The sequence below is a fragment of the Jaculus jaculus genome, chromosome 8 (genome assembly GCF_020740685.1).
Source record: "Jaculus jaculus isolate mJacJac1 chromosome 8, mJacJac1.mat.Y.cur, whole genome shotgun sequence".
Lineage (NCBI taxonomy): Eukaryota > Metazoa > Chordata > Mammalia > Rodentia > Dipodidae > Jaculus > Jaculus jaculus.
Genome location: NC_059109.1, coordinates 139,046,448 through 139,056,802, shown reverse-complemented (window position 1 = coordinate 139,056,802; position 10,355 = coordinate 139,046,448). Strand labels below are relative to the sequence as shown.

General features: G+C 49.0%; 1 long non-coding RNA gene across 1 annotated transcript; it reads right to left on the bottom strand.

Annotated features, from left to right (window-relative positions):
- Nucleotides 1-3,384: 3,384 nt before the first annotated feature.
- LOC123462713 lies at nucleotides 3,385-9,956 on the bottom strand. Its single transcript, XR_006638478.1, has 4 exons — nucleotides 9,902-9,956; nucleotides 4,908-5,713; nucleotides 4,159-4,256; nucleotides 3,385-4,065 (listed from the first exon to the last, which is right to left on the bottom strand). It is a non-coding gene; the product is annotated as an uncharacterized LOC123462713 (long non-coding RNA).
- Between the last annotated feature and the right edge of the window lie 399 nt (nucleotides 9,957-10,355).

The window sequence follows — 10,355 nt, the reverse complement described above, 5'->3', positions numbered from 1 at the left end:
ATTGCAACCTTTTTGTAAGGTGTTTTGGCCCCATTATCCCTTCTTATCAGCCCCAAGGAATATTGTTATTTTTGTGTAAAATTTTTGTTTAAAAAGTCCAAAAAGTAAAGGATCCTTCTAGATTGTGGTTCTGGTCATTTCCTTATCCTTAGCAGATCTAAGGTTCCACCTGCTCTCACTCCTCTCCCCCAGAGGAGTTTTGCTGCTGAGTCCAGGCCCTGGCACCCACACGAAAAGCCTCAAACTATCTATAAATATTTGCCTGTGTCTTGGAAGCTACTCTGCTGGATATAGACTCCTGGGATGAGCTTCTGCTGCACCCTCACCCCACACATGCACCCCTGTACATAAACGACTCCTTTCCAGCTGCGTGTGGTACTCACGCCTGTATTTTGAACACTTAGAAGGCTGAGGCAGGAGGAGATCTGTGAGTTTGAGGCTGGTTTAAGCTATACTGCAAGATTCTGTCTCAAGACCCTCCAAATAAAAAAAAAAATGACACTTCCCTCCTGTGTGCAGTGTTGTGTTGGGACCTGTGAGAGGCCAGCATCTAACCTCGCAGCAGTACAGGGTGTGTGGGTTTCTTTTATTCTCCCCAGAAAACGACCCCTTTATCCCTGGTTCTTAACACGCTGACTCCACAGCTTGTGAGGACCTGTGGGTGCTGGCACCATTCAGTTGGCATACTCCTCGAGGAGCCCGGTCAGCTGAGCATGAGCTCACTTGACGTTATTCCACGTTGTGTTCAGTTCTCTTCAGCCTCTCCCCTGTTGTGCTTTGTGTAGTTTTGATTTCCTTCTCTTAACGGTGACTGGTTTTTCTCCTCTGGCCCTCACTGTGCTGCTAAGGTAATCAGTGGACTTTTCCTTTCAGATATTGTATTTTTTTTTCTGTGGGAAGATGGCTGTACCCTCTTGTTTATAATTTCCATTTCTCCAGTGGCCATCTCCATGTGTGCAATCATTGTATCTACTTTTAGTTTTAATACTTAAATATATTTATATTATCACTTTAAAATCCCCACCTCATGATTTTAGAATTGCATTCCCCTGAATATTGGTTGCATATATTTGCTGGGTCACACATTCCTGCTTCTTTCCAAGTTTACTTAATTTTTCATAGTATGCTGATTCCATATGTGGGTAGTGAGCCTGGACTGGGTGGTCTTCCTCTGCAGACCATGCTAGGGCATGGGGACGGCCATGAGCTTTGTGAGAATGGTGGGGGGCGTGGGAAGCTCTGCTGGGAACAAATTGCTGTGTGGAGTCTCAGCTGATCATCTGCAGGTCCTGGGTGCACCCCTCTGGCTGTCCACCTCCCCAGTGCTTTGAAGCCGTTCAGAGTCTCTGGTCTTTCTCAGCCTTCAGCTTCCTGCCTCTGCATTGTCCAGCTCCGTGTGCAGCCAGATTGCCACAGGGTCTTCTGGGCCAAAGGGTCTGTGGTGAGAAGGTGGGGGCGGGCTTCCCAGGAGCCCTCAGTGCTGCAGAGTGTGTGTCCGACAGGCCAGGGAGTACTTCCAGCCCTTCCAGATGCCTTATGAGTACATCTTCCTGACAGGGTGGGTGGGAGAATTTCAAGTACCAAACCTGATGTGCCCAGGTCTTTTGCAAGCTTGACTGCTGTCAAGCACCCATTTTACGGGGTGAAGTTAGGCAAAGTTATGACCGCTCTGTCTGTACAAGAACGAGGCCGTCGTGAGATAGCAGAATGGTTTATAGAGCTTTCCCCATGGGCCTGGGCTTTAGTGGGCTCTGAAGAAACAGACCATGTTTCGCTGCTTCCTGCCAGGAGCTTGTGTTTTAGCTCAGGACGCTCAGGCAGGAGTCACTTGCCAGCACAAGCCAGCCATGCAGTTCTATTTGCTTGCTTTTACGTACAGGGGAGGAGAGGCGGCTGCAGGGGATGGGGAAGGAGTGGAGACCACCCCCGCCCCCCGCCCTGGGCTGGGCTCTGACTGTTAAATACCCATCTCTCTGTCTTGACAGATTCTGTGGCAAAGAGCATGTCAAAAGGCAGCTGGATCCCTCCATTCCTCCTCTGAAGAGGCTAGAAGTCAGGGGAGTGCAGGCCTCTTACTAACTGTGTTGACATAAAGCCCAGCTTCAAGTAGAGTGGGAACCCGTTTAAATAATAATAAAATACTGACTGAATGGGAAAACCCATTTGTGTACTGGTTTCTGAAATGAAAGAAGCAGCTTTCCTTGTAATTGCTGTCAGGTTTTAAGCCATCCTCTTTTCAGAACGTGCCTCTTAATGCAACCGTGAACATCGTTACCAAGCAACCTGCGGCCTTGGGTGGTGGGAATCCAAGAGTGACTGGCATGGAGACTGTTCATCCGAGGATGAGAATGCCGCACCTCGCCAGCCTGCGGGCGCTGTGTGCTGGCAGCAGTCTAGCTGGCGAGAGCTCTGTGCGAGGACACCAACCACAAGACTTAAAACAAAGAAGTAAACGGATGCCCTCTCCCGCCAGCAGTGGGCTTTTGGGGTTAGGCTTGCTTTGGGTGCAAGCAACGGCCTAAGACTGAGATCAAGTCTCATGATCTGCTCTGGAAAGGTGGGCTCCACCCAGGTGGCATCACCAGAGGAGCAGAGAAGCCCACTGCAAGGCCAGTACTGACCGCATACCCTGAGGCACACTGTGCCAGGCCTATAGGGGTGTTGAGCCTGGATAAATCTACTCTATTGCACCCAAAAGGTGGGTGATGAGTTCCAATCAAAACAACCTTGATTCTAAATGGCTATCTCACTCCCTCAAGGTGGCAGCAGGGTGTCCATGGCCTGTCCAGCATAGGCTGTCACTTTGGAGTATGTGAGCTGACTTTTGTGGTTTGTTTTTACAGTCCTAATTTCTTCCACTGGACATTCTATCCTGATTCACAAACTATATGTCTTTGATTCTTAGCCATTGGGTTATTTCTTCTGGAACAATCTTTTCCTCTGACATGAGTTATTTGGCCATTGTCTTCATTAAAAAAAAAAAAAGCTATTTTTATTTATTAGCAAGCCGAAAGAGTCAGGTAGGGAAGGGAGGAGGAAAATGGGTAGACCATCGCCTCTTGCTGCTGCAAATGAACTCCAGATGTATGTGCCACTTGGTGCATCTAGCTTATGTGGGTGCTGGGGAAGCTAATCTGGATCAACCCAGGCTGGCAGGCTTTGCAGGCAAGCACCTTTAGCTGCTAAGCCATCTCCCCAGCCCACCATTGCTTCCTTGATTTTCGTCAGCTCCATATTCCAGATGAAAAAAAAATAGAGGCACAAAGCATAAATTTATTTTTCAAAACTCACATAAATGTGAAATAAAATAAGAGAGAATTGAAATGGGGTTGCTCCTGGCATCTGCTTGGCGTGCCCAAGGCCCTGAGTTTGATCCCTAGCACCTCTAAAAGACAAAACACTGGCAGGGGTTTGGAGCGATCTGTATCTACCTTGGTGGGTACAGGGTATGTTGTAGGCATGGATTTGCTCTAAAGGTTTGTGTACCTTGCCCTACAGAAGAGATCCCTCACTGTTTCCTTCGGTTCTGGGATTAAACACAGGGCCGTGGGCGGGTTAGGTAAGTGCTTCTCCACTGAGCACAGCTCTAGCCTTCTCTTTACTTTTTACCCTGAACTCTGCTTGTTGCCTGGATAGCCTTGGGCTTGTTATGATCCTGCCTCAACCTCTCGAGTAGCTGGAATCCCAGTCTCACTTTCTAATGCAGTCAAGGATCAGTGTCTTCTGATATGGAAACTCAGTGACGGGGGAGGGCCTCGTGTTATCAGAGATCTTCCCTGGGCATGGCCACCGCCAGCTTCTCTCAGGGAGACCATGGGGCAGAGCCTGCCTGCTCCTGCAGACCTGTTCCGGTGAATGCTGTCCCGCCGCCCCAGGTGACGCGGGTTAGTGACACTCGGTGCTGGCCACACTTACTCTTGCTTCTGTTGACTGATGTGCCTTTTGGTCAAATGTCCAAGTGGTTTGGATATTTTGGAAAAGGCACACAGACTTGGAGTTCCTGAGGTCTTTTGGTGTCCACTGCCAGGAAGAAAGTGTGTGTTCATTTGATTGATCTCCATGGGGCTGTGTGAGGGAAAAAATACCCAAGCATTAGTAGACATACCAAATCACTGCTTTTTTTTATTCAGACAGATGGCAGCAGAAGCTGCTCAGTACCTTCAAGTTCAAGTTCAGCCTGTACCCTGTATCCTAGAGATGTCTGTCCCCACAGGCATGTGTAGGAGACTGCTTCATGCCTGAAGTCATATTCCCTCCTGGAAAAAAAAAAAAAAAAAGGAAAACCATTACTTGTTGGTTCATCATTCAGACCATCAAGTGATTTTTGTCAATGAATGTTTTTTCAAACGGCTCCCTCTATATTTCCTGGAGCACATTAAAATTCATCCATCCTATGAAATCGTGCATTCATGTGTCACCTGGGTCCACTCAGTGACCTAAACAGTGTGTGCACTGATGCACCTGTAGCCCAGGGCAACAGTGGTGCTTAAGATCTGGGGACTTGCAGGCATGACTCCAGGCTCTTGGGACCTGTAGAGCAAGTCCTCGCCTAAATTCAAGTGGAGGAAGTAGGCACTAAGTAAAGCGGAAGAAATGCTCTGCCGAGACCCAGTGTAGTGAGGGTGCCAGGTGACAGTGAGCAAGACGTCACCAGGAGAAGCTTCTGGGTCCCTTTGTTGAGTGTCCTGGGTTGTTGAGCCTCAGATTCTCAAAGCCTGCTGGGCCACCTCTTCAGAGCACTGCCGGTTGGCCCAGAGCTGAGTGGAGAAGGGGGACTTGTGGGGGTCTAGACCAAGCACAAACATATAAAACAGGGTATGACAGCTCAGCGTGTGCCCATGGATTCAGCCTGTGGCTGCCAGATCCCACTAATGCAGATGGGTCCCCGTGACCACATAGATACTGACCTCAATGATGTAAGGAGGCTGAGAACTACCAACTAAGCACTTGGGCTCAGGAGTCTGCTGGCCCCACCGTGACTGGGAAGATCCTTAGATGACATCTCACTGACACTGCCGCCTCCTCCCCAGCATTGGCTGGAACACACGAAGTTGCTTCTGTATAGCACAATGGCTGCTGTTCATGTGTTCACACATCAGCCCATGCCCTGGAGCTTCTCGGGCAAGGGTGGCTGCCCAGCTTGGGTTCATTGTTGGAGTCTCTGGCCCTTCGATTAAGTGGCTGAGGACATGCCTTCAGGTCTGCTTTAGGTGGCCTTAAGTCTGACAAAATGGCCGGAGCTCTGGTCAAGAACTGATCAGAGTCCTCTGACTTTGTTCATATTAACGAGTCTGCGCAAAATTCCCCATCCTATTCCTGGGATGCTCCTGCTGCCACTCAGGGTCCGTCTCCAACTCCGCCTGTTCACTGGTGTTTATCTGACAGATTAAAGCCGGCAAGAATCAGATGCTTCATTAACTAGCTGAGAGGAACAATCTTCATAATCAATGTGCTGTTGGCGTCCAGAAAGTCCCACCAGCTACAGCTTTGCTCTGAGCCTAATGGGCTGTGCCACAGAGGGTGGGGGGAGGGCTGACGAACCAGCCTGCAGCTGGAACCCACCCTGTGCTCTGGGGTAAAACACCCAGATACCACCGAGCAGCTTGCAGGGCTGCGAAGAAGCTGAGCTGAGGCTTGATGCCAGTTGAGGTGTCTGGGAGAGCCTGCTTCCTTCTCCTGGGAACTTCCAAGTGGCTCCAGCTCATTGGTTACCCTGGATGTCAATACACATGTGATAAGTGGCAGGAATGGCATGATATCAGTAGGTGTGACAGAGGGGCTGGAGGGGTTGTCCGTTTACAGGGTGCTATACTGAACACTCTCTCAGGAACACAACCCAAGATGTCCCTGGACAGTTGTCACTTTATGAGGTTCAGAAAGGAGCTAGTTGAAATGGTGGGAGAGGGGCCCTAGATCCACACAAGAGCTCAGTTTATAAAACGCTGGCTTTGTAAGCATGAAAACCTGAGCTCATTTTCCAGAAAACCATGTACAGTTCCAGAGGTGGTGGTTTGAATGGAAAATGTTCCCCATAGTCTCATGTGTTTTGGAAACTTAGTCCCTGGCTTGTGGCAATTTGCAAAAGTGATGAGGCCTTTGGGAGGCAGAGCCTTGCTGGAGGGGGTGTGTCACTGGGAGCAGATATTGGGGTTCATTAGCCCAGTTCTACTGGGTGTTAGCTTGTTAGCTGATGTGGACTACTTCCATCCTATGGCTGAGTGAGAAGATGTGACACCCTGGCTGCCTATTCTACCAAGCCCTGCCTGCCTTGATAAAACTTCTCTTCAACACTTCTCTCCTCCCATGAGCTGCTTCTGGTCAGGTGTCTTGTCCCAACACCAGAAGGCAACTGCAACACCAGGTGTCCTGGAACATGCTCGTAATCTCAGTGCTGGGGAGGTGCAGAGATGAGGGTCCCAGAGCTTGCTGGGCAGCTACTCTAGCCTAACTGGTGAGCCACAGTGAGAGGCTCTGGCTCCCAAAAGGTAGATGGCATCCCTGGGAATGACACTTGAGGTTGTCCTCAGGCCTCCATGGACACATGTACTCTTGCCCCCAACACACACACACACACACACACACACACACACACACACACACACACACAATGACCTTAAAGAAAGGCAGCTCATGCACAAGGGCCCAGTGGTCACTTCTGCTCCAGGGTGGAAGCTGGACATTCTGTTCATTTTCAGAACTGCCCACATTTCTCAAGTTGATAGCCAGGGTCAGAAATGCTGATAAGAGGAGATATGCTCGCACAGGGTTGTTTTGCGTTGCTTGAAAGACTCCCCAGTTAAACATTTTAAACTACTTTGCCAGTAAATATTGATTTCTCCTACTTTATTGTTTACCATGATGGGCCTGTAGGCACAGTGACAAAAAAAAAGCCTACAAGATTTTAGCTTTCATGGCAGACATAGGGAACATGCAGACCTCAGCCACATGTGGCCAGTCTCAGCCTCAGAGGATAAGCTGAATGTGGGCAGGAAGAGGAGTGAGATTGGCCCGAGACCTGTTGTGCAGTGTGCCTGTTACTATCTCCCCAGGGACCCTGGGATGTTACAGGTATAGGAAGAGTTGGCACCTTCCTGTTGGGTTTGCCTGGGGTGGTACCATGATTTGGTGTCATGCGGGGTGAGCTGAGACAACATGGAAGCACATGGTACAACATGGAGGCACAGGTCTCCTTTTGGACGTTGAGATGGGTTTTATTTGCATTCGTGAGGCCAGAGGTAGCATGTGACATATCAGTGACTCATCTGTACCTCCAGGTCCTCACCTCAACACGAGGTGCCCAGTTTCCACTGGGCTGCCTGTGTGTGCTAGGGGCACCAGCGCCAGGCATTGGGACGGCTGTCCATGGGGAGGCAGTGGCTCCAGGGAAGAGAGAAGGGTTTTTGGTAACAGATTGTTTTGGGTTGAAACCCTCCTTCTTCTGCTTGCTAAGTTACTGTGGCTGGCAGGTGTCCCTGTGTATGAAAACTAGGAGTAGTGGGAGTGCTTCGCAGAGGCTGGTGGCTGAGCACAGTGCGTAGCTTGCCTGGCTCCACTGCGGCTCAGTGGGTGCTTCACGAGCAGCAACAGACACCCAGGGTCTCAGTAACGCTGCGTAACAAACGTCCTAGCACCTAATGGTCTGAATGGAATACCACTCGTGATTTCCCCTGAGCTCCTGGTTGAAAGGGCAGCTCTGCTAACCTGATGGGGTGGCTTTGTCTGCCGTTAGCTATAGGCTGTCTGGAAGGGTCTGGATAGCTTCGCCTCATCATGATGGGGGCAGGAAGGACAGTTGAGGCACTTTCATATTCTGTATTACAAATGCACACCCATATTGTAGAAAGGAATCCATGCACAAGTGATTTGAATATCTCAGTGTGTGTGTACACACTGCTAACAGTGTGTATGTTCTAAGCTACCTCCCCAGAGTCCGTGTGCTCCTGGAAGATTTCAAAGATGACACCAGCTGACATAACTACCTGGACCCAGCATTTTCTAGCATGTCAGCACTAAGTGAGGCATATCTGCTACACCCTCCAAGGCTCAGGGACCATTGTGGCAGAGGTGGCAGAGAGAAGGAAGGAGAGGAGTGCTTACAATACTGTCTTCCAGACACAAAGTGGCCTTGATATTCATGACCTCACAGTGGCTAGTGCCACCTACATGAGACTTTAATAATAGGAGGAAAAAAGGAGACATCAAAACAGAAGACGGATGAGCTGGGAAGAACAGATGGACAGAGAAGGGATAGGAAAAGGGACAAAGTATGGTTTGGGAGGGGATTATGATCAGGGGACATGGTGTATATGAATGAGAATATTCAATAGAAACTTCAAAACAAATGCCTGAGCCCAGGCATCCAGAGAATGAGGGAAGAGTTCAAGGAGCAGACATCACGTGCCTCAGATATGTGGCTGACCACCTGACCAGAGGGCAACCTGAGCTCCAGGATTTTGTTTCTATACCCTGCCACTTATCAAGACTGCTGGCTGGAGACAAGAGGGATGACATTTTGTGTGTGTGTGTGTGTGCATGCATGTGTTTCCCCTTAGGGTGTGAGCCCACCTCCTTCTCAGATTTCCAGCTCTCTGAATGAAGCACAGCTTAAAATTTCAGTGTGTGTGTGTGTGTGTGTGTGTGTGTGTGTGTGTCCCTCTCCAAACTAAGCACTGGCATTGGTGGTGGTAGGCGTTGTGAATAGAGTTAGTTTCCACTTTCATGGGTTGGCCATCTTTGTTTCTGGTAGGCTTCCCTGAATTGCTTTTCATGATGGTGTCAGAAGAGAGATGCCCAAGTGATTTCAGATCTCCGTTTGGATTCCATCTACTTAAAAAAAAAATTTTATCAACAACTTCCATGATTGTAAACAATATCCCGTGGTAATTCCCTCCCTCCCTCCACTTTCCCCTTTGAAACTCCACTCTTCATCATATCCTCTCCCCCTCTTTATCAGCCTCTCTTTTATTTCTATGTCATTCACTTTTCCTCCTGTTATGATGGTCTTGAGTAGATAGTATCAGGTACTGTGAGGTCATGGATATCTAGGCTTCCATATGATTTATTTATATACTCTTAGATTTTGATTAGTCCTCCCTCCACCTTTCTTTACTCAATCTCTTCCCCTGACCTCACTTAGGCCTTTTCACCCATTAATCTGCTCGTCAGGTTACATATTTACAATACCATCCTGTTAAGTCCCTCTCCCTTTCTCTTCCCTGTCATATCTCCTTTCTGTATTACTGGTTTCCATCTACTTGACAAAGCATGTCCCCTGACTGAGGTTAGAGATGGTGGAGGAAACATGTCCTGGGAGGCCTTCATCCACCAGGAATGTGCTTGCTTCTCCAGGACAGTCACAGGTCTTCTGTAGAAGGGCCTATGTGGAAGAGTGAATGTAAAGTATCCCTGTGGGGTTCGTGAGAGCGTAACTAAGCCTCATACTTAACCCCCAGATGATAGCAGTGGAAGGTGGATCCTTGCTGGAGATCTATAATGGGGGGAAGACCTTGAGCTTAGCAGGCCAGTTCCCAGGTCTGAGACTACTTCCATCCAGGTATGCAACAGCTTCCTGCCTGTGTCACGCTTCCCCACCAGGGTGAAATGTCCTCTTGAGACTAGAAGCCGAAATGAACTCTCGCCTCCCAGCAGCTGCTTGTGTTTTGTCCCCACAACGAGAAGGTGACTGCTACAGCCTGCAAATCTTATGTGTCATTTTCTTTATGCTGACCTGTGGTGCTGCTTGATTGATGGCAAGGTGAGGCATGTAAGCTACCTTTAAGAAGACTGCCTGAAGCTGGGTGGGAGCACATACTGCTAGTTCCAGCCCTCAGGAGGATCACACGTTCAAGGCCAGCCTGGGCTACAGAAGCTAACATACGTAACAAGAAAACCAGTCACATACCCAGATAGACGGCCACAGTGCTGGAGAGAGAGGAGAGGTAGAACAGGCCCTTCCCGAGTCCGCTGGTTGTGGTGATCAGGTGATTAAAGTCCAGCTGTGTCACGAGGCACCCTTCAGGTCTGCAGAGCAAGCTTGCTTTTGAGACCTTACAGACAATGCCTGCTGGATAGACATTTTCTTCTACAGTTTTCTCAGCAGTAAACATTGAAATAATTGTTTGTGGTTCAGAAATAGTTCTTTGTGTGAACTAATCAATGCCTCTCAGGGTTGCATTTGCGTGAGAATGTGAGTAAAGGCGGCCATGTGCCATTGACTCCACCTACTACCAGGACGTGAAGAGCTTTCTTAGTGACAGAGTCAGGAAGGTGGGTCTTCTCAGGCAGCCTGCCCACCTGCCAGCAATGACTAAGCAGAGAATAAGACAATGTTTAAGATTAGAAAAGATCTATATTCG